This window comes from Crotalus tigris, unplaced genomic scaffold (genome assembly GCF_016545835.1).
Source record: "Crotalus tigris isolate CLP2741 ecotype Arizona unplaced genomic scaffold, ASM1654583v1 scf7180000018783.1386937, whole genome shotgun sequence".
NCBI classification, from domain to species: domain Eukaryota; kingdom Metazoa; phylum Chordata; class Lepidosauria; order Squamata; family Viperidae; genus Crotalus; species Crotalus tigris.
Genome location: NW_024097198.1, coordinates 241744 through 265179, shown reverse-complemented (window position 1 = coordinate 265179; position 23436 = coordinate 241744). Strand labels below are relative to the sequence as shown.

Below are 23436 nucleotides of genomic sequence, written 5' to 3'. Positions count from 1 at the left end.
ACAGTGGAAAATCCCCCCCCCCCTGCAAGTGACCTTATCAAGCAGCGTCCGGGCTCTTTCTAGGCCCTTGAAGAACTGCAGATGGGGGAGGCTGGGGCTGGAATTCGGCCTGGCGTTGCCCCCAGAGCAGCAGTTGAGGCGCCCGTGTTAGGATGATGGAAAGCTCGCTCCTTTGCTTGCCCTGAAGGGTCACTCCCAAAACACCCTCCTGCCCTTTAAGGCTGGGTGGCTTTCCTGGCTCAGCTACAGCCCTGATCTGCATGCCCAAATTTGCTTCCATCGCCCTCACTGCCCACCCCCACCCCAAACAGGGCAGTTTCATCAAGCTGCCACAAGGAAGAGGGGCTGTTCTCCAAAGCGCCTGAAGGCAGGACGAGAAGCAATGGATGGAAACTAATCAAGGAGAGAAGCAACCTGGAACCAAGGAGAAATTTCCTGACAGCTAAATCAATAGAATGACTTGCCTCCAGAAGTTGTCCAGAATGATACAGGGTTTCCTGCTTGAGCAGGGAATTGGACTAGAAGACCTCCAAGGTCCCTTCCAGCAACAGTGCAATACTGCAGGCCACTTTAGCTGACTGTGTTCAGCAGGTCAGCAGTTCAAATCTCACCGGCTCAAGGTTGACTCAGCCTTCCATCCTTCCGGGGTAGGTAAAATGAGGACTCAGATTGTTGGGGGCAATGTAAATATATATATACATTGCTTACTGGTGTACACCGCTTAGAGAGTGCTTGCACTTAAAGCGGTATAGAAGTCTCATAAATAAATAAATAAATAAATTACCCTGTTATTCTGTTCTAAGGGCAGAACACCAAAAGGTCTACATCTTGAAGGCAGGCATCCATAACCGCATGAATCACAATCATTGATAACAATAAATCATTGTTAATCCTTTACCCTCCAGCCTAGACCAATTTCCATTTAGGAGTAGCCCTTAAGTCAAGACCTATTTGGGAAAGTGTTTATTGATTGAATTCATACCCTGGCCCTCTCACTTTCTAAGCAACTCTGGACAGTTTGCAAATTAAACAACGAAAAACGAAAAACCAACAACCCTGTTAGCAATCCATCGTTGGCATCAGAAGCGTTCAGAAAACCAAGGGAGGCCATTTCTGCAATTTTTTTTTAATTTTTTTTGTTGTTGTTAGGAAGATCATTTCTGCAACTTCTTCTCCGTCCAGGAAAAGAAAAAAGAAAAAACAAACCTATATTCTTAGCGGGCAGCAGAAGTGTCGTTCGTGCGGGAGCATGTATGTGTGTGAGTGTGTGTGTGTGTGTGTGTGTGTGTGTATGTGTGAGTGTGTGTGTGTGTGTGTGTGTGTGTGTGTGTGTGTTGCGTGCAATGTCAGGGCAGTCTGGCCCCTGTGTGGTCTGGGGAGGGGGTTGCGTGTGTGGTCTTCCTTCAGCCCTGCTCATCTGTCCAAAGGCTGCTAACTGCCTGCTGAATGATCACAACTGTTTACTTTAGCTCTGTCTGCACCAGAGTTTGCATCGCTCTGTCGTCCACCAGCTGGGCTGACTCAGGACCCAGAGTAGGACAGGGAAGGCCAGAGAGAGGCGGGAGAGGCTGTGTGTGTGTGTGTGTGTGTGTTTGTGTCCTAGCATATATATGTGTAAGTGTGTGAGAGAGAGTGAGCCAGACAAACAGACAGAGATTCAGAAGTTCCTAAGCCGAAATGCACAACGAGGAACATCTAGAGCTTACCAACCAGGCTAGGTTGGCCCATAAATCAAGGGCCAACGGTTTATAGGTCTTTTGCCTTCCATCACTCTTGCTCCCCCCCCCCCAGCCGCCCCACTTCTCTCTGGCAGCCCCTCGCTCTAGCAGAGCCGGCCTATAAATTTCCAGTGCTGAGTGCTGGCAGAGAGAGTTTTCGTGTTCCTGACAGTGGCAATAAAAATATGCAGATGGATCTAAGCAGGGGAGGGAAGGGAGAGGGAAGGTGCATCTGGGGATCATCTTGTTCTATGGGTGGGCAGCTGGGGGCAGGCGCATCTGAGCTCCTCTGCGTGTGCGTGCGTGCATGTGTGCATGTGTGCATGAGACCTGGGAGAGGAGGTCTTTGTCTGGTGATAACGGGCATGCCCATGGGGTAATCTATAACTGGCGATGGGTACCTCATTTACTTTGTCTGGATCTGTTTTTGTGCCTTGATAACACTTTTTAAAATGGCTTTAAATACATATTTTGGGGCTCTGACTGGGTGTCCTTTCACCATTCTGACTAACTCAACTCAATCCAAATAGAGCTGGAAGGGACCTTGGAGGTCTTCTAGTCCAGCCCCCTGCTCAAGCTGGAGACCCTTTATAATTTGACACAAGTGGCTGTCCAATCGCTGCTTTAAAACCTTCCACAACTTCTGGAGGCTAGCCATTCCACTGGTTGATTGTCCTCACTGTTAGGAAGTTTCTCCTTAATTCCAGGTTGCTTCTCTCCTTGATATTGCTTTCTGTCCATTGTTGCTTGTCCTGCCTTCGGGGGCTTTTGGAAAATAAGTTCAACCCAGGGTGCTCAATAATTAATGAAATAAAATAACGCTCAACCATTGTCAAGGAACCATATAAGAAATAGAGTTGATTCCATGAAAAAGAGGATTAAAAACATACTCTTGGTCACAAGAGTGAAAATAATCACAAAGTTTATAATTCAGTTTGAATTTTGGACAGCCTGTTCCGATCTATTTTGCAGGTGGGCCAGGTAGAATGTAAGAGTCAGGTGACCCATTCCTTGACCTCATTTCAATATCCTGGAACACCTTAAAGATTAGCAGATCTATCGTGGTTTCCCAATGACTTAAATCCTTGGAATTAAGAGTAAGAAGAAATTCCTCCCAAAAGGGAAGGAAGGAAGGGAGGGAGGAAGGGAGGGAGGGAGGGAGGGAGGGAGGGAGGGAGGGAAGGAGGGAGGGAGAGAGGAAAGAAGGGAGGGAGGATGAAAGGAATGAAAGAAGATAGAAAAGAAAGAAGGGAGGGAGGAAGGAAGGGAGGGAGGGAGAGATGGAAGGAGGAAGGGAGGATGAAAGGAAGGAAAGAAGATAGAAAAGAAAGAAGGGAGGAAGGAAGGAAGGGAGGGAGGGAGGGAGGGAGAGATGGAAGAAGGGAGGATGAAAGGAAGGAAAGAAGATAGAAAAGAAAGAAGGGAGGGAGGGAGGAAAGAAGGAAGGAAAGAAGAAAGGAAGGAAGGGAGAGATGGAAGGAGGAAGGGAGGATGAAAGGAAGGAAAGAAGATAGAAAAGAAAGAAGGGAGGGAGGGAGGAAAGAAGGAAGGAAAGAAGGAAGGGAGGGAGGGAGGGAGGGAAGGAGGAAGGGAGGATGAAAGGAATGAAAGAAGATAGAAAAGAAAGAAGGGAGGGAGGGAGGAAAGAAGGAAGGAAAGAAGAAAGGAAGGAAGGGAGAGATGGAAGGAGGAAGGGAGGATGAAAGGAAGGAAAGAAGATAGAAAAGAAAGAAGGGAGGGAGGGAGGAAAGAAGGAAGGAAAGAAGGAAGGGAGGGAGGGAAGGAGGAAGGGAGGATGAAAGGAATGAAAGAAGATAGAAAAGAAAGAAGGGAGGGAGGGAGGAAAGAAAGAAGGAAAGAAGGAAGGGAGGGAGGGAGGGAAGGAGGAAGGGAGGATGAAAGGAATGAAAGAAGATAGAAAAGAAAGAAGGGAGGGAGGGAGGAAAGAAGATAGAAAAGTAAGAAGAGAGGGAGGGAGGAAAGAAAGAAGGGAGGAAGGGAGGGAAGGAGCGAGGAAGGCAGGAAGGAAGGATTTGGGGGAAAATCTTCAGTTAGCAGAATATTCATTTTGGAGTAACTCTTGGGCACTATGTAACATTCAGAAGTGAAGGAAAACCCAGACTAGCAACCCACCCCTTGAAAATAGAGGGTCTTGAGTGCCCATCTCAAAGAATGGACAATTTCCTTTCCAAATGACTTCCAAGTCACCAGCGTAGTGTTTTGCACCCCCCCCCCCGCCCTGTTCCCCGGGTAAGTAAATCCTCTGAAATGCGGTAAGCAAGACCAACGTCAGAGTCTCCGAGGGCATTATGTCAGTCCCAAGGTTATCTAATTTGCCTGCAGAAAAGGAAATAGACGGGGAGGACCCAGGTCTCTTTGCAAATTGGGGTAATGCTCTCGTGGGCGCCAGCCTCCATACCTCGAAATAATTCTTCTGACCCCTAAAATTAACCTCTAACGGCCGAGGTCGAACTAGGTTAAAAGTACACCACACAGTCCTGGCTTGTTCGGGATGAGTTCATCTCACGAGGAGCAGGAGTGCCGGTGGGACCCACTTGAGGAGTTCAGGGATTTGCCCTTGTTTTAATTTTAATTTTGTTTTCCCCTTTCCTCCCCACTGTGCCCCCCCTCCCTCCCACCACCCCATCTCTCAGATCTGTGCAATCTGGCTTGGTCAAAATGAAAAACTAAATTCTGAATGATTTTTTTAAAAAAAAACCCTAAGCATCAAACCAGAATTTTGGCAGGGCTAGGGATGGGGGTAATATTTCCCACGTTTATTTGATTTGCGTTGACCTTAGAATTTGTTCTTTATCACTTTCAGGATGCCAAAAGAAACCAGCTAGCCTCTGAGTCAATCCAGCGTGTTTTCTCTGCCTTTCTAAGATCTAAAGAGTTTTATTTCAGCACTTCATCCCCTAAACCTTAAGGAAAAAAAATGGATGCAGCCCCACCTCTTACAAATTAACTCAGGGACAATGGAGAGGAGTCTCGAAACTTTATTTGCAGCATAATATAAAGTGGGATGGGTAAAACTCCAGCCCCATAACTCTTAATCCGAGTAAGGAACTGATGGTAGAAATCACTCTGCAACGAAGCAAAGGTAAGATTGATGTCTAAATGTTAAATCTCAATTAAACCAGTGAACTGTTTCTGACCCGAGTCATTATATACAAGTGTCAGTAACTTTTTTTAAAAGAGAAATGCAACTGATGAACAATAGCTGTTAAGATGCCGCCTGTGAATCTATGGAGGTCCAGCTTTTGTAAGCTAAATTTTGGAATTTTTTCTTCCTCCTCTATTTTGTTCCCTCCTTCCTTCCTCCTTCCTCTCCTTCCCTTCCTTTCCCTTTCCTTTGCTTCCTTTCCTCTTCTTTCTTTTTTTCTTTCTTCCTTCCTTCCTCCCTCCCTCCCTCCCTCCCTCCCTCCCTCCCAACTCCTCTTCTTTCTTTCTTTCTTTCTTTCTTTTTTCTTTCTTTCTTCCTTCCTTCCTCCTCCTTTTCTTTTTTCTTTCTTCTTTTCTTTCTTTCTTTCTTTTTCTTTCTTTCCTTCCTTCCTTTTTTCTTCCCTTTTTCCTTCCTATCTTCCTCCTTCCCTCCCTCCTCCTCCTCCTTTTCTTTCTTTCTTTCTTTCTTTCTTTCTCCCTCAATCTCTCCTCCCTCTCTCCTCCATTTCTTCTCTCCTTCTCTCCCTTCTCTCCCCACCTCTCCTTGCTTCCTCCCTCCCTCCTCCTCCTCTTCCTTTTCCTCCCCTTCCTTCCTCCCTCCCTCCCCTCCCTCCTCCTCCCCTTCCTTCCTTCCTTTCTTCCTTCCTTCCTTCCTTCCTTCCTTCCTTCCTTCCTTCCTTCCTTCCTTCCTTCCTTCCTTCCTTCCCATTGTGGTGATGATGGTTTAAAAACTTCTCTTAACTTTTCCCAATGACTCCAAAGGACCTTTTTCTCCAACAAAACCTGGCAACATTTCCTTTCCAAAGGACCTGTGGTTTCCCCCCACCCCAAGTTCTGGGTTTCTCTTTCAGCCTATTTATGAAGCAATCCTTCTTCGCCACACATTGCCTCTTTCTTCTGAGACGTATTTAAATCTGAGGTCAATAATGGGAATAAGTAGTTCATAAAGGGAAACATTATCTAGAAACTGTAGTTCATAATACATTATGCATAACAGGAATTTGCACTGCAACAGGGAGGGGGGCAGTTTAAAAGAAAGGGGGCTGTTTTGGCTCCTGCATAGGATACTACATCAGTGTTCAGCTGCCGCAACAATAAATATTGGCCTACGCCTCGGCTTTGAGTTCCCTTGCAGTCTATCTGCCTCTCAGCCAGCATTCAATCAAACCATCCATAGAATGTTTTCAAGCAATAACTGAGCGGATTTGAAATGATTACCTCGATTCATAGGAAGAGGATGTAGAATTAGCAAAATTCTCCCAGTCCAAGGCAAACTCAATGGTATTTTGTTTTTAACAAACCAATGGAATTATCTGGATCTGGATTGGCTTGAAAAGAAGCAGTGGATGAAAACTAATCAAGAAGAGAAGCAACTTAGAATTAAGGAGGAATTTCCTAACAGTGAGAACAATTAATCAGTGGGACAGTTTGCCTCCAGAAGTTGTGGGTGCTCCATCACTGGAGGTTTTTAAGAAAGAACTGGACCACTGTTTGTCTGAAATGGTATTGGGGTTTCTGCCTGAGCAGGAGGGTAGACTAGATGACCTCCAAGGTCCCTTCCAACTCTGTTATTCTTTTCTGTTATTCTGAAAAGAGGGTGAAATCAACCAGCTTAGGTTATTTTATCCCCAGGCTTTGCTAAATTCATAGGCCAAACTTCATGACTTTCATATTGCCATAAAGATGATCAGTTGATGCTGAAGAGAACATTCAGACGTGCAAGAGTGTGTTAGTATAACCTTATAATAAATGCAATATTAGTTTGGGTGTCTTTGGCTACCTTAGCCTGGTCTACTTTGCTGGGTTAACCAGCTGTGATTCTGACCATAATCTAGTGGGAAAAAAAGCTATCTCTAATTGGTCCTTTCACCACATTTTACCATGATCCATTCAGTAATCAACTACCAGCTTTCTTGCATTATATTAGCCAGTGGTCCCCAAAATTGGCAACTTTAAGAACTTTGTGGTCTTCTGGCTGGGGAATTCTGGGAGTTGAAATCCACAAGACTTAAAGTCACCAAATTGAAGAGCCCTGCACTAAATCATGGACTTTTGGATAAGTCATCCTTCACTCAGTTCTTGCATTGTCGTGCTAGGGTCATCAGTTGGGTTGTTTTTTTTTGTTGTTGTTGTTGTTTTGTTTTTGTAAGACTTAAGCTAGAAAGTCCAACCTGGGGGATCAGAATTATTATCCACCCGAGCCTGACCTGTAGAAATACAGGCAAGTCCTGAATCTGTGCCCCCAAACCAGCAGGGGGATAGAGAAGAGTAAGGTTGTGGTTGTGGGGTCCTTGTTGTTCTCCGAGCTTGGTTGTTTTCTCACAAATGTTTCATTACTCAGCAGTGAACCAATGATGTTCCCTAGCTGGGTGATGAAACTCTGCAAGAAAACCACCAAGAGAGCACCAAGGATTCCACAGTCCTCCTCCTCCTCCTCCTCCTCCTCCTCCTCCTCCTCCTCCTCCTCCTCCTCCTCCTCCTCCTCCTCCTCCTCCTCTATTCTTCACATCCCTCTTCCTTCTAGTACTGATATTACCTAGTCAAGTCATGAAACATCTGCAAGAAACCACCAAGCTCAGAGAGCACCAAGGTTCCCACAGTTGTTGTCCTCCTCCTCCTCTTCCTCCTCTTCCTCCTCTTCCTCCTTCTCTATTCCTCACATCCCTCTTCCTTCTAGCACTGATGATATAACCTAGTCGAGTCATGAAACATCTGCAAGAAAACCACCAAGCTCAGAGAGCACCAAGGACCTCACAGTTCCACCCTGAGCTACCAAGATCCTCTTTTATTGGTACAGTGATTGTCCAATTTGTACCTCACACCACTGGAGCAACAGTCTGTGTGAAACATTTCTGGTCAAGCTCCATGTTCTGGGAGGGGGGTTCCTGGATAGTGGTGGCTGGCCCAGAACGTGTGGGGGGGGGAGAGAGACATTCTCTCTTTAGCATAACAGCCCTGGCACTTGGGGTCAACCCAGGTGGGTAGAGAAGTGACAAAGTAGCCTTCAGGACAATAAGTTTCCTTCTGGCGCTTTGAGAACTCTCTCCGATTGGTTTAATGGTACAACTATAATAATAGATCACATAAAGTTGTCCTTGTTCATTGCCCCCCAGGCTGGTTCCCAACCAAACTAAAACCAGATGTTTAGGATGACTTAATGTGCCCAGTGTCTCACCCCCGGGGACTGAATCTCTTCAATCCAAGCAACTCAGATGGGGGAAATGGATACCTTAAAAAGAAAAAGAAACAAAAATCTTCAAAACAACTCTGTGAAGTAAACGAGGAAATGAGAGGCCCGTTTTGTGTTTTACACTAATAGCCCCCTTCGCAGACATGAAACTGCCATCAACCATGGTTTATCAACTTTTATGGCCAGATTAACCCAACATGCTACATCAACACCACCCTAACTGTTTTTATAGCTTAGGACCAGGTCCCAACCCAGCCATGTCCTATAGTCATTAATCAAGATCTATCTTCATCAATCAAGATCTAGCACACAATCCATTATTCTAACACCGAGAGAGTTTTCTGAGGGATTCAGGCCTACCTGCTTTTATTGTGCTTCCCTTCATTGTGCTTTGCAGAGATTGTGAGGTTTTTTTTAACAAGACCTTCCACCAGCAAAAGAGATTACGACTCACTGAAAGCTCAGATGACGATTAGCATTTTTTTTAAGCCCTCAAAAATTGCTAGAGTTTTTTTAACTAAGATATGTACATTTTTCTTTAAACCTAATGCTGTTGCACACTTAATAGACTACAATAAACAAAGCTTTTACACGCTGTGGAAAACAGAAAAAAAAATGTGACTTGCTCTAGGGCAATATTCATTTTATTGCGTTAGTCTGGAAATGCACCCATAGTATCACCGATATAATAATGCCTATATTATTGTGCCAATAAGGAACAGCATTTGCACCCCAAAGAAAGATTGGGATAATATACATTCATATTTACTCTTTTAAAAAATTGAATTTATCTTCAACATACTGTCTGTGCTTTGGAAAATATGAAGTTTCTGTTTCAGGTCTGTATCTTTACAAATACAGAAAGCCTGCTTTAAAATACATGGCTGAATCCTTCCCTGTAGAAGTTAAGTTTCCGTCTGATTTCAGTTTCTTGTCTAGAGTTTTGTCCTACATTTTTTTTTAAAACGAGGAAAAATCCGTGCCTATTTCATCGATACTCAAGAATATTTAAGTTGCTCGTATGGATATTAGTTTTTATACAGCCATACAGGAGAGTTTAGTTTATGTTCTCCTTCTTACGGGCTCAATCTACGGTATTAACCTTTATGGAGGCATGGCTAAACTTGAGGATTATTGATAATCCAATTATACTAAACAGTGCATGTTATAAAAGGAGGTTAAGAGGAACTCACCCTGAAGTTGAAGATTGAGTTACATAGGCAGGTTTCAGGACCTCTTTGGGTGTTGGAGTTAAGAAACAGCATCTGAAATTAGGATCCAACGTGTGGGGGTCTCGGAGTTTTCTATGAAATCCTCCCCTATCTTCCATCTTTCCTAGCAAGTGGTTTTGTTTTTGTTTTATTTTGTTTTTGCACATAGGAAATCCAGGGAGAAGCTAGATCAGGGTAAGGAGGAGAAATCAGTTTGGAAGTAATCTAAAAGAAAAATCGAAGAGGATGAAGCATGCTATGCATTTTCTTTATCTGGAAGTAGATGAAAGATGTGCATTTTTTCGTGAATGGAGAGTGCCACAATGGGGGTGGGGTGCAAGGCTTAGAGAGGCCATCTTGATTTTTTTGACCAGACCCTGCTGTCACCCCTGATGATGCATGAGGAAAATCCATTTTTAGCTTTGCAACAATCCTGTTCAGGAATGATGACCAGCTTAAGATTAACAGGCTGGGTTTATTTATTATTAATCATTATATTAATTAATTATGTTATTAAATTGTACACCAGCTGACTGCCACAGACTTATAATAATAATAATTTATAATAACAGTTCATTAAACTTGTATGCTGTGCCATTAAATGGATAGCTCTGTAGTTGTAAAGTTCTCTCTAAGATCTCAGCAATGGATGGATTTCAATTGTCTTAATGAATCAGGTTGAACTCCTCCTCTTCTTCTTCTTCTTCCTCCTCCTCCTTCTTCTTCTTCCTTCTCCTCCTCCTCCTGCTCCTGCTCCTCCTCCTCCTCCTCCGCTTCTCCTCCTCCTCCTCCTCCTCCTCCTCCTCCTCCTCCTCCTCCTCTTCTTCTTCTTCTTCTTCTTCTTCTTCTTCTTCTTCTTCTTCTTCTTCTTCTTCTTCTTCTTCTCCTCCTCCTCCTCCTGCTCCTGCTCCTGCTCCTGCTCCTCCTCCTCTTCTTCTTCCTCCTCCACCTCCTCCCCTTCCTCCTCCTCCCCCCTGCCTCCTCCTCCTCCTTTCCCCTGAGAAATGACCCCTCCTTCATCATCCTGTTCTCTCTAATCCTTTCAATTTCTGCAGAAAGGGACCAGAGAAAGCCACCCTGTGATGAATGATTTCTCCTGCCGGCTGCAAGACGCCAGGTGCCCCCCAATGCCAAGCTGGCAACCGTGACTTTCTCGCAATGTTTGTGCACTTATATGGTGAGAATATGCCCGCGGTTCTTGACATGATCTCAGCTTCTGTGCATTCCCGTGCATTGGCTGAGACAGAGCAGTCCTCCCAAGCTTACAAGGAAAGGGAGCTCTGGGTGGAATTGTTTAAAGGGCATGTGACTTTCATCCGATCCATGTCCTCAGACGTTGCCACCTCCTTCTTGGAAATAGCGACCGACTGCCCCACTCATGCATATGTCAGTAAAGGGAGAGATCCAGTTGGATTCTGCCCACATTCCTCCAGCAATGGAACGAAGGCCCCAGATGCCTACAGAATATGAAGGAAGGGGAGGGGGCAGCAGGGGAGGGAGATCTGTCCTTTCCAAGGATCAACAAGGAGGCTGAGTAACCGTGATCCGTCCCACTTGCCCTCAAAGCCACACAGTCTCTTGCGTGGAAAGAAACAGAGGCAACGCTGCTCTCTGCTCTCGTTAAACTTAGATGGGGGAATCTGTCTAAATTGGGCCCCCAATCAAGCCAGGATATACCAATAACTGAAAGACCCTCCAGAATTAAGCAACAGTTCAACACAGCATGAAGTGATTAATTTCTCTGATCATAGACTCTGGGAAACCTTGGATCGGCTTTGACTGAGTCACGGCTCTTAGCTCCGTTGCCAATTGGAACACCAGGTTCAAACCACATTTAAACTTTTGTCAAGTTTCCGCTTCCTCCGGGCAAGATCTGTCAGCTTTTTTATCCAGATCCAGATAGCTGGTTTGTTCAATCCCACCAGGATTAGGATCCGTCAATGTCCAGGCAGAATGTTTCCACCCATTTTTATTTTTTTATTTATGTCCATGCATACATTTACTTAACATCCTCTGCCTTTTGACTCAAGCAAATTGAAAATGCGTCTCAATGGTTCATAACTGTGATTGATCAGTCTAAAATGTAAAATCAAACCCTATTGCCCCTGTAGGCTTGGCGGGAACAATTTGCATAGCTTCCTAGGATGTTCTGTTGGTTTTATTTGGTTTTATTTTATTTTTTTCTAACTTTCCAACCTAGAGCACTGATGAAGTTACCTAGTTGGGTAATGAAATGTCTGCAAGCCAACAACCAAGCTCAGAGAGCATTAAGGACCCCACAGTTCTCTTCCACTCTGCAAACCCCACTTCCTTCTAGTACTGATGATGTTGCCGAGTTGGGGAATGAAATGTCTGCAACAAAACCACCAGCTCAGAGAGCACCATGGACCCCACAATCCTCCTCCTCCTTCTTCTTCTTCTCCTCCTCCTCCTCCTCCTCTTTCTCCTCCTCCTCCTCTTCTTTCTCCTCCTCCACCTCCCTCTCCTCCACCTCCTCCTCCTCCTCTTCTTCAAAAACCCCACTCCCTTCTAGCACTTATGATGTTGCCTAGTTGGGGAATGAAACGTCTGCAACAAAACCACCAGGCTCAGAGAGCACCATGGACCCCACAATCATCCTCCTCCTCCTCCCCCCTTTCCTCCTCCTCTTCCTCCTCCTCCTCTTCTCCTTCTCCTTCTCCTCCTCCTCCTCTTTCTCCTCCTCCACCTCCTCTCCTCCTCCTCCTCCTCCTCCTCTTCAAAAACCCCACTCCCTTCTAGCACTGATGATGCTACCTAGTCAGGTAATGAAATATCTGCAAACCAACAATCAAACTCAAAAAGCACCAAAGGCTCCCCTAATAAATGTATAAATAAATAAACTTCTAATTTCCTTTGGACCTTACCCACTTTTTCTGGAGACACTCCTGCCTGTCGGCACTCCCGGGTCTGCCCTTCCAAGCCTTATGGGGCTTTCCAGCTGATTTTTTCAAGGTCTCTAAAATCATTTTGTCTGCTGCCCATGCCGCTTAGAAGACAGGGTTTGAGGCATCCAAATATGCAGAACTGAAATGCTTTTCAAGACATTCCAGGTTTTTTTTTTCAAAAAAAAAAAACAACACAAAACTTCAGTAGATAAAACGCAATGTTTACTTTAAAGAGCTGAAGAACAAAGGGGCTCATCAAGACTCATCAAAGCTGGGAGAACAGCTGATTAAAAACCAAGTCTGGCCACATAAAATTTCATTCTCTTTGGGAATCTACCAGATATATTCCATTTGGTAGATCCAAAGCCTATCAAAGCAGAAAACTTTCTGTTGTTTCTGTTTCTGTTTAACGTGCAAAAATCCCCAAGTTAGATCTTCAAACCCAAAGGTCCATGAACTTGTGATTCTCCAAATATATTAGCACCAAAACTCCCAGTTACCATCTAGAACATCTCTGAGAACTACAGTATCAATACCTTGATTTATGCGCACATGGGATCTGGAGTTCTGTGCAGCCCCAGACAAGGTTCTCAAGAGAAAAATATGGGGAAGAAAAACCTTCTATAATGAGTCACATTTTTCAACCTGGCAAGTGGCAAAGCCATTTTTGTTAACCACAACAAAACCCTAAGCTTTGTTAGATGAGGACCATAAACAGACTGAAATGCTTTTAATTTACAGCCTTAGGGGGAAGATATTTGCGGCAAAGGAAGAATCAGCCACCCACCGTCCTTGCTGCGGTGTAAAAATCCTGCGGTTGCTTCTAAGAGAGAGACAAGCGAGCAAATTAAAAGATTCCACAGTCCACAAATGAACCCCCCCCCCATTGTTGCTTCATTTTGAGCGGAACATTTTACTGGAGGTTCCTTTTCAACCAGCTGCCTGAAATGGGGTTTTAATTTAACATCCCCCAGCAGTTTTTTCTGCCCTTCAATCTTCTCGCTTTCAAATAATTAGCCAGGAGTTGTTGATTTTTATTTTTCCAGGCTGGCTATTTTTATATACCTGGGGACCTATAATTCAGTTGAAAATTTCCTTGCCCACTCCCCAATGAAATGCATCGGACTTGGCAAAGCCCCCACACATTCCAGCAGGGTTCAGGAGGCATTGGGGCGGGTGGGGGGGGGAGAGGAAGGTGGCCAACTCACACCAGGCTAGTGGCTGTCACTTATTAATCTCCCAGGGACCAATAATTACAGCGTTGGCTGCCAACCAACCATCTCTGGGTCCACAGTTACTGGAAGCGATGATCAATCTTGTCAAGGCAGACAAATATTTGGCATTCCCTCTTTGGCAGCTGCCCCACTGAAATACCGAGCTGTGCCCGAGGAAGATAGGAATCCTGCGATAGACATATCCAGACAGATGCTAGAAGAACTTGGGGGTCCTCACGATGTTCAAATTACATGGGATTTGAAGACTCCGTTGCCTTCCCACCTTTTGTGCCATCCTTCTGTTAACGATGGAAGGCTTGTAAGTTGGGGGGTTTGGCCACCCAGTGTCCGTTCAAGGGGTCAAAGCCCTCCCGGCTGAATCTCTCAACTGTAGGTTGGTGATTGGATGCCTGACACCCTTAAGTCTCCAAGCCTGCATTGCTCTGTTTATTCCAGATGTTTGGGGAAAATGTGTTTGAGTTCAGAGATAGAAACAGGGCTGGCCTCTGTCTCTTCAGCACAAGTTCTTGGAGGAGAAGGGGGAGGGGGGAGGAGGAAGAGGAGGAGGAGGAGGAGGAGGAGGAGGAGGAGGAGGAGGAGGAGGAGAAGGAGAAGGAGAAGGAGAAGGAGGAGGAGAAGGAGAATTAGCCAAACCTGGTTAGCTACTGACCTATTTAGGTATTCCCATAGGTATCAATAATCAATCTGGTAAGATTTGCTTGGAAAAAATGCCCCGGTGAGTATGAATAAAAAAGAACCAGTGAGCACCCTGTTCCCCAATTGCCCCTGCAGCTTTTTGAGAAGAAATCTCTTTCAAACAAAATTGCATTCTAATTGGCTTTCTTATGCCCAGGTGTGTATCATTTTGAGGCAAAGCAGGAATCTCCAATGTTGGCCACATGCTGGATGGGGAATTCTGGGAGTTGAAATCTTAAAATTGCCAAGTTTAGAGAGCCCTGATGTAAAATGATAGCTATAACCACACGATCAAACTCATCCTCTTGACTTTGGTCCATGTGTGCCCCCAGGCCTCCCTTTGTCCCAAACTGCATGTGTACAAAATCCAAAAATTATACATGCACATACACCCAGTCCCAAAGAATGAAGAGTGGATTCTTGGCCAAGAAGGGACTCAGAACCCAAAACCAGGGAGATAATTTTTGGAAATGTTTCCTCTGTCTTCTTCATTGCATCAGTTCAATGACGTATGGTAGCTGAATCATGCCTGCAACTTTTAGTGTTCTTCTCTGTTCTGGAAGACCACCCCCGCCCTTCTTTTTTCTGTTGTTGTTTTTTTTTGCATGGTTTCCCAACAGTTTTAAAGCCACTTATGCAGTCCAGTAGGGATTTACAAGAGGCAAACAAATTAAGTCCCCCAAACAAAGTCCCTTGCAGAGGTTAAATTAACCCTAATGATGGCTCCCTTTTACATTCTGTCTGTCTGTCTGTCTGTCTGTCTGTCTCTCTCTCTCTCACACACACACACACACACACACACACACACACACACACACACACACGGTCCTCTCCCAAATCTGCAGAACCAGGAACACCAATCTGATAAACAAGCTTAAAGGCAACACTTATCTATCCATCTCCTTCCAGATTTATGTGATAGCCTGACTGCATCACTGGCTGAAATGAATATGAGTCCGTTTACCGCAAAAGTGTTCAGGAATGATGTGAAGAATGTCCTTTCTCAAGAAAAGGAATGACTGCCTTTTGCGCCATGACACCATCAGGAGAATTAGTAACTTGAGAAATCTCAGCTTCGTAAAGATACGGTGCTCAGACTGTGGACGCCATCTCGGCAAAAGGGGCCCAGCCCGTGCTGGGGCAGCCTCTGCTCGTTCCAATTAAGGAGCTAATTAAAGGGCAGGATAGGTTGCAGGTGGGAGGGCAGAGGGGTTCTTTCTGAGCATGGATGTTGCCTGTTTCTCCCTGTTTCTTTGCTCTGGATTTGATAAATTCTGACACATACTCTTTCTCAAATGCTCAGGCAAGCAACTCGCACCGTTTGGGTCCATGTACAGCCTTCATTCTAATTTCTGGATTCAGTTTAAATTGGATTCCAATTTCTAGAAAGAGCTGTATTTTCCAAAAGAAGAGAATATTTCTAGCTCAACGTTGAACTCTGGGTCCTTGGTGCTCTCTGAGCTTGGTGGCTTTCTTGCAGATGTTTCATGACCCAACTAGGTAGCATCATCAGTGCTAGAAGAGGAGGAGGAGGAGGACAACAACTGTGGGGTCCTTGGCGCTCTCTGAGCTTGCTGGCTTTCTTGCAGACATTTCATGACCCAACTAGGGAACATCATCAATGCTAGAAGGGAGTGGGCTGGGAGGAGGAGGAGGAGGACAATGACGACGACAACTGTGGGGTCCTTGGTGCTCTCTGAGCTTGCTGGCTTTCTTGCAGACATTTCATGACCCAACTAGGGAACATCATCAATGCTAGAAGGGAGTGGGCTGGGAGGAGGAGGAGGAGGAGGAGGAGGAGGAGGAGGAGGAGGACGACGACGACAACGACGACAACTGTGAGGTCCTTGGTGCTCTCTGAGCTTGCTGGCTTTCTTGCAGACATTTCATGACCCAACTAGGGAACATCATCAATGCTAGAAGGGAGTGGAGTGGGAGGAGGAGGAGGAGGAGGAGGAGGAGGAGGAGGAGGGAGAGGAGGAGGAGGAGGACGACGACAACGACGACAACTGTGAGGTCCTTGGTGCTCTCTGAGCTTGCTGGCTTTCTTGCAGACATTTCATGACCGAACTAAGTAAAGTCATCAGTGCTATTAGGGAGTGGGGTTTGCTCTTATTTTATATACTAGTGGCTTGCCCTGCTAGTATGTGGTGGGAGTGATCTTGGTGGTTCCTTGATTAGGCTGTTGCAAAGCCCATTCCCTACTAGCACTGATGACATTACCTAGTTTGGTAATGAAACATCTGTAAGAAAAAAGCCAAGCTCGGAGAGTACCAACAGCCCCGCAGAGCTGTATTTGCCCACCCTGAAATTTGGGGGTGAAGAAAGGCATGTCCAGTAGGGGAAAAGAAATATTAGGGGGGAATACGTTCCCATATCAAGACTATCTGCAGTCGGGGTCAAAACATCTCTAGATGATGGTCTCAGCTATGGGATCAAAGTCTGTCCCCCTTTTTTACACGCCTTGAGTATGTGGCACACATAAGAAAGGGAGCAAAGCTTTAACTGGGCGGTCCTCTTGACTTTTTGGGAAGCCCCCACCTCCATCCTACAAAGTGCCATTCCAAACACACACACATTGTTATTAGATCTTGAAGGCTTTTTTAGAAGACCCTCTTCCATCTTGGTGGCCTGCAGTCCTGTGTTGGATTATGACTCTAATTTAGTCACATTTGCTGAGTTTCCCCCCCCAGTTTGAGGCAGCTCAGATGGTCTTCAGCTCTACCTCTCCAAGCAGTAGGACATGTTCTTTCCATCAATCAGTAAAATGTCTCAGGGTCTTGGTATTTGAAAGCTTGGACTTCTCCAGCCTGTGATGTGATGGCCTTCAACGCACATCTCAGCTACACTTAGATATTGAAGTCCCACACTTCTAGAAGGTTCCAGGCTGGGAGAGGCTCATGTAGCTAGTCATTAATGGCTGAACCAGTCCTTTCCTATTGCCCATCTTTATGTGCTCGCCTGTTGGGAATTTATGATACAACTTGAAGTTCTCTCCCACTGTCCCCATAACTTTGTGAATTAACGTCATAGATTCCATCAGAATTTCAAGAAAAAGAGAGATTTTTTTAGGGATGTGTGGGCGAACCTCAAGAAGCCATTTTCCAGAAACGAAATGACTAATTGCGCCCATCTTTTCTCCATATGTCATGCAAGGACCGATCTTGGCTTTCTTTTGCAGGTTGTTTGTTCTTGAACAGGATGTTAATTCGGTTGCTAAGTTCAGGAAGTCACTGTGGGGTGAAACAGCCCCTGCGCCAGTGTTTCCCAACTCTGAGTAAATGACCCCAAAATTAGGTAAATGTGGCTTTTCTTTGGATAACGACGCACGAACCCATGACCCAGTCACAACAAGGACATTTAAATAAGGACTTTCTGATTAAGTGGTTTTGAGTCATGAAAGAAACCGTTTGGGAAACTCAGTCCTACAATCTCAAGCGGTTTTAGCATTATACTTTACTGCTTAATAGAAAGCTAGCTCTCATGTCATATTATGCTTTCATTTTTCCCCCTTTATTTCATTGATAAGGCCACCTCCTTGCAAAGCGCTCCAGACATTAGGGACAAAGAGGATTTAAAACAATAAAATAAGACTGGAAACAGGGGCTGCAATACCTTAAAATCCTATAACATTCCTTATTTATTTCTTCATTTATATCCAGCTTTTATTATTTTCACCAATAATTGAAGGTGACAGACACATACAATACACTTTCCTCTTATTTCGCCCTCAACAACAACCCAGTGAGGTAGGATGAGCTGAGAGAGAGTCACTCAGTTGGCTTGCGTCCCTAAGGCGGAACTAGAACTCACTGTCTCCTGGTGATGGGCCCAAAGTCACCCAGCCGGCTTTCATGTCTAAGGTGGAACTAGAACTCTTGCCTGTTGCTTTCACCACTAGACCAAAGATTTAACATATTTGAAACTATATGATCTATGTATGTATACTGTATGTATCTAGCAATCAAAAGCGGCAGAATTTTTGGCTTAGCCCCCCCCCCAGATATATTTTGCCCCCCTCCCTAATTCTTCCTAAAAGAGTTTCTGGAGATCCATAAAAGTAAGAAACACCATTCTCCGTCCAGCCTTATTCAGGGATAGACTGCTCTAAACCCTGGAAGCTTTGAAGTTATAGAGAGGCAGCAAATTCCACAGGTTAACTATTTTTTTGTGAAAAGGGGGGGGGAAAACCCCTCTCTTATCTTTCTTGAACCTTTTGAGGGTCAGTTATGGTGCCTGGCTAAAAGTCTTATCTTATGGGGGGGGACCTAAATAGATTAGTTAAATGACCCATGCATCCATGGGAAGGAGGGTAGATAATCTCACGGACACCCTAACATCTTTGTTCAAATGCAGGAATCACAGGACATGTATTGCTCCCACGCATGATATCAGTGTGGCTTGTGCTGTATGTGGTTTGCAGGAGAGACACAGGTAATTAGATGAAGAGACAGACAGAAGGGCAGAGCCAGCCTCAACCTCTCTCATCTGCCACAGTTTTACAAGGCTTACTTAGGGCCTCCTTGTTCCTCTCCATTGTTCTCTAAACTAAAAAAACAAAAAAGCAAAAAACCAGGTAGCTCTCAACTTACAAGTGTTTGTTTAGTGACCATTCAAAGTTACAACAGCACAACGTGACTTACGACCGTTTTTCACACTTACAACCGCTGCAGCATCCCAGGGTCACGTGATCAAAAACCAGACGCTGGGAAACTGGTTCATATTTACGACGGTTGTGCAGGGTCCCCGGGTCAAGTAATCCCCTTTGGTGACGTTCCGACAAGCAAAGTCAATAATCCAGGTTCATTTAACAACCGTGTGAATCGCCTAACATCTGCAGTGATTTACTTAACAACTTTGCCAAGCGAGGCCGCGAAATGAGGCGAATGTCACTTAACCAATGTCTTGCTTAGCGACAGAAATTTTGGGCTCAATCGAGGAGTATCTGTACGACCAATTTTCTTCATTGCTTTTCAAGCAGCATCCAGTTCTCAGATTGGAGTCGGCAGCCTTTTTCTACACCTTTCCAATACCCTAAAAAAAAAAAAAAAGTCTCCTCTTTGGGAAATGAAATATTCCTCTTTCTTAACCAAATATTGCCTTATCTTTAAGGCCAGCCTAAGCTCAGAGGCATACTAAAACCAGAAGCAGATTTATTATCATAATGAATGTGGGAATCCGGCAACCAGATGACACCCACAATTACATTAGATTACCCCTAACATTAACTGGCAGCCTATATATTTAAAAAGTAAATATTTAAAGTTTCCTGCCTCTAATCTTATATATTACGTATCTTAAATCTCGCCAAGTTTGCGATCAGAACAATGGATTGACACCTGAAAGCAAGCGGGGATGGTAATTCTTGGGGACGGTCTCAGAGCGAACGCAAAGGCTTCCGTCTGATGAAGGGACAGGCGAGAGACCTTGGCTGTTTGGAACCAGGGGGCACATCTGGAAATCACAAATAGCCGTAGGTACCGGAGGCAAGCTGCAAAGCTCTCCTCTGCATCCCAAGCTCATTGTGCACACATTAGAATATGTTCTGCAGAAATGTTCTCTCCTATTTCGTGTGCCCTTTTTAGGCAGGTTTGCCATCCTGAGTTACTTGTAAAATATAATAAAGGGACTTTATTAATAACAAAGAACAAAGAGTGCCGACGATGTTATGTAGTTTGGCCCATGAAACCTCTGCAAGAAAACCCCCAAGCTCCGAGAGCACCAAGGAGCCCTCACGTCAACCATGAGCTACAAATATTCTCCTTTATGGATAATCCCTTTGAGAGCTGTATGCAACGGAATTTCATTTTAATGTAGGTCGATTAGTGTACATTTAAAGTGATAATAAAGTTATTCTAAGATAGGAACAAACAAACAAAATGCCCCTTCCTGTTGCCCTTAGTGGCCATTCCAACATTAGAATTCTACGCAGAGTGTCCTCAGCTTATGTCAAAATTGCACACCTTACAAAGACAAGACAGCATCATAAACCACAACCGACTCAAATCGTTTCAGCCTGATCGAGTGTGTTGTGTGAACACAACAGCCACCGTGAGTATCTGCCTGGTCTCCTTTTCTCAACTCAAATCTTCTCAACTTGAATCTCCTCCAGCTGATTTCATGCAGTCTCCACGTTTCCCCCTTCTACACAGCAACAATGGGGAGGGGGTCTTTGTTTCCTTCCTTCTTTTTTTGGGGGGGGGAGTTCAAAATAAAAGCACTAGTACCCTTCTTTTAATTTGTCAGAATATTTGTAGAAAATACAAATAGGTTTCCTTAAAAAAAAAATCACAACTCAGTGAAGGATTCCCTAGGAGCATCTGTAGGAAGAGAGAAGTTGACTAATGATTGAAAGTATCTTTTGGGGGGGGGGGGGTAAGGAGGGCCACAAAACCAGAAAGACATCCCTCGTTCCTAATATTTAGCCTCAGAAGTTTCCAAAGTTTAGCAGAAATAATTCCAGGAAGAACAGAAGGAAAGAGCACTAGGAAGGCCATACTGAACCGCTCCAGAAAAAGCAGAAAATAAAGCTAGCAAACAAATAAGATAAATAAAAAATAAGGGAAAAACTGTAAGAACTCTAAAGGGGAAAGACTTCCAAAATTAAGAGGAAAGGAACAGAGCTCATCTCTGCAACAATATCTTGTTCAAAGTCCTACATGGTTTTTTTTTCCCCACTGATTCTTAAAGTGTGTATAACAACCTGGCCTCTCCCATGCTTGTGAGCGTTTTAAAAGAATCCGTTGAATTCATTTTGAGTTTTAATCAAAATCTGACTTTAGAATGTGGTCTCTTTGACCCTGGTATCAGCTTTCTTGGGTAGCAAAGAGTAAAAGTTTAGTCTCGTAGCGCAGAGAATATCTCCTTTTCATTAGGAAAACTGTTTATTAGTCTACGGTTTGCTGTCTGATTTATCGATTTAAGCTTCTTCTGAATGATCGACCGCATCGCACAACACACCAGTGTTTCTGTCATGGGTTTCCCTCTGAAGTGTTTACAATATTTTTGATTTACACCTTCCAGGTGTTCATTTGGAAAATATCACCCGCATTTCGTTTGCACATACATTTTTTTTACAATATATTTGTGAATGCCATTAAACTTGCACGTTCGTAGAACTTTGACATTCCAAAGCCTGCTGGTCAAGTAGAGAAGAAATGGATGGGTGGGAAGTGTCATCCCTTGACTTTTAAAAACGCAAGCTAATTGATTGGTTGTATTAGTTAAATCCTTAAACTGCATATTTTAGATTACAAGAAGTTGCACAGAGCTTCCAAGAAACAGGGCGAGCTTTGGGGGAAAGATCTGTAGCTGATAACTTAAAGATTTTTAAAAGAAAGAAGCATTTGTCAGCTTGAGGCATTATTTTACTGTCTTTTTACAATCAGGTTTTTTTTTAAAAAAAAGCCCACCATCACTCTCCAGTTTAGTTCCTCTACAAATCTGGGTATATTCCTTTTTAAAAAAATAATAAAATAAATGACACAAAATTTTGTCACATTGATACTGGCCAAATTTGTTATTATTGGCTAGCTATTATTTTGTTGTTTGGTGGTTTGTTTTTATCACTACTAGACAAATTTGTTAGGATAAGATGAAAGATTGGAGAAGAAAAAAAAAACCAAGGCTAGAGATGGTGTCTATCCCCTGAAAAGTTCAAAGAAATCAACAATATTTTGTAAATGTAAACACTATATAAATTTATAAATAAAAATTATGTTCTTGAACTGCACTTGAAACAAGCTACAAACTGCTAATTTTGGACACAAACCAGGAAACGAAGGGAAAGGAATGAGAAAGGAAAGGAAAGGAATGAGAAAGGAAAGGAAAGGAAAGGAAAGGGAAGGGAAAAAGAAAGGAAAGGAAAGGAAAGGAAAGGAAAGGAAAGGAAAGGAAAGGAAAGGAATTTATTTAAGATCAGCAAGTTAGTCATAAAGGTTTTCCTAATTTTTTTTTCCTTTTTAATCTGAATCCTGAGTTTATTGCTTGGCTAACTCCAATCAGTCCCAAAAGGAAATGGGGGGTTATCCAATATTTTGGATCAGAGACTCTTATTGAGTGAACATGTAATTTGAACGGAAAAGCTATTAATATCATGGAAGGGGCAGGAAAGGGGGGAAAACCTTGCCAGTTGCCAATGCCTGTTAAATGGGTAGATTAGCTGTCTTACATTTTTTTTCCTTTTTCTTTTTTTTTAACATATAAACATCTGAAAGCCGTTTCCTGTTTGGAGGTGGCGGGGGGGGGGGGAACTAGGTGGATGACCTCAGGGAAACTTTTTACAAAAAGCAACAAATGTGAATTGAATGTTGTGGGTTGGAGAGACAGAAGCACGCTTGGTGGTCTTGTTACATTATATAGATGGGAGAGAGAAAGAGAGAATGAGCCGGTCCAGGAATGGGTGGAAATACAAAAATAAACGTTTACCTTCTAACATTCCAAAAAGGCATTGCCAATTTTTCTTCGGCTCTGGAAACCGTTAGCGGCTGTCACTGCAGACACAACCTGGGCTTGAAGTAGCCACTTTGACCGAGTCCGAAATGAAGGCTCCTGAATCCAACGTCTCCCTTTCCTGTCTTCAGCCTGCGAGTTGACCTCAGCGCCATGGCATCCGAACACCAAAGCCAGCCCAGGACGACTGGATCTCCACGGCCACACCGTGCAACCTTGCACCGAGGGGGAATTGCTAGCAAATGTTCCCATTTATAGAAGGAAAGTCAACAGCCAGCCTGAGTGCGCCAGAGGGAGTTAATAATAATAAGCCCAAACAACAGCTGTGACACATTGTTGATTATAGCTTTTCACAATCAGGCCCATATTTTGGCACGGGACCTTCACAAGAATGGTTTGAATCATTGCGACTGGACACAGTTGTTACCCAGTTGAGAAAAAGCAAATGCCAACCCTCTGGTTCGGAGAGGTGACCGAGATAAATGTTCCCTAAATGTTGGGTTTACAGCAGGCTGGGCTAGGAAGAATAGGAAAGAGCATCAGTGCTGTTTGATTACAGAGGTGAGTCCAGTAGGAAGATGATAATCTGGTGTCATCACTAACTCTACATTCTCTGCTGTCCAAAGCTATCACACGGAGCTCTTTGCCAGGATATTCCATTCATATATGTTATTATTTTGCAGCAGTAGGCCTTTTGACAGCACTGGTGGAGGGGAAAGAGCAGGACCTGAGACTGTGCTCATGTTCAGCTTTTAAGTTTCCTCATTTCATAACTGAGTGAACACTTTGAGAATATTTATTTATTGGATGAACACTGACCGGTTTATCAAATGTTTGCACTGTATTTCCACAGGTAGCAATGTCAAGATCAGGGTAGAAGGCAGA

At 44.1% G+C, this 23436-nt stretch overlaps 1 long non-coding RNA gene across 1 annotated transcript in view; it reads right to left on the bottom strand.

The window, feature by feature from the left end:
- LOC120313775 overlaps window positions 1-23009 on the bottom strand; it is a 29593-nt gene extending 6584 nt beyond the window's left edge. Inside the window, exon 1 of the long non-coding RNA XR_005558253.1 lies at window positions 22528-23009. This is a non-coding gene — a long non-coding RNA (uncharacterized LOC120313775). The remainder of the gene's footprint in view (window positions 1-22527) is intronic.
- Window positions 23010-23436: the final 427 nt, after the last annotated feature.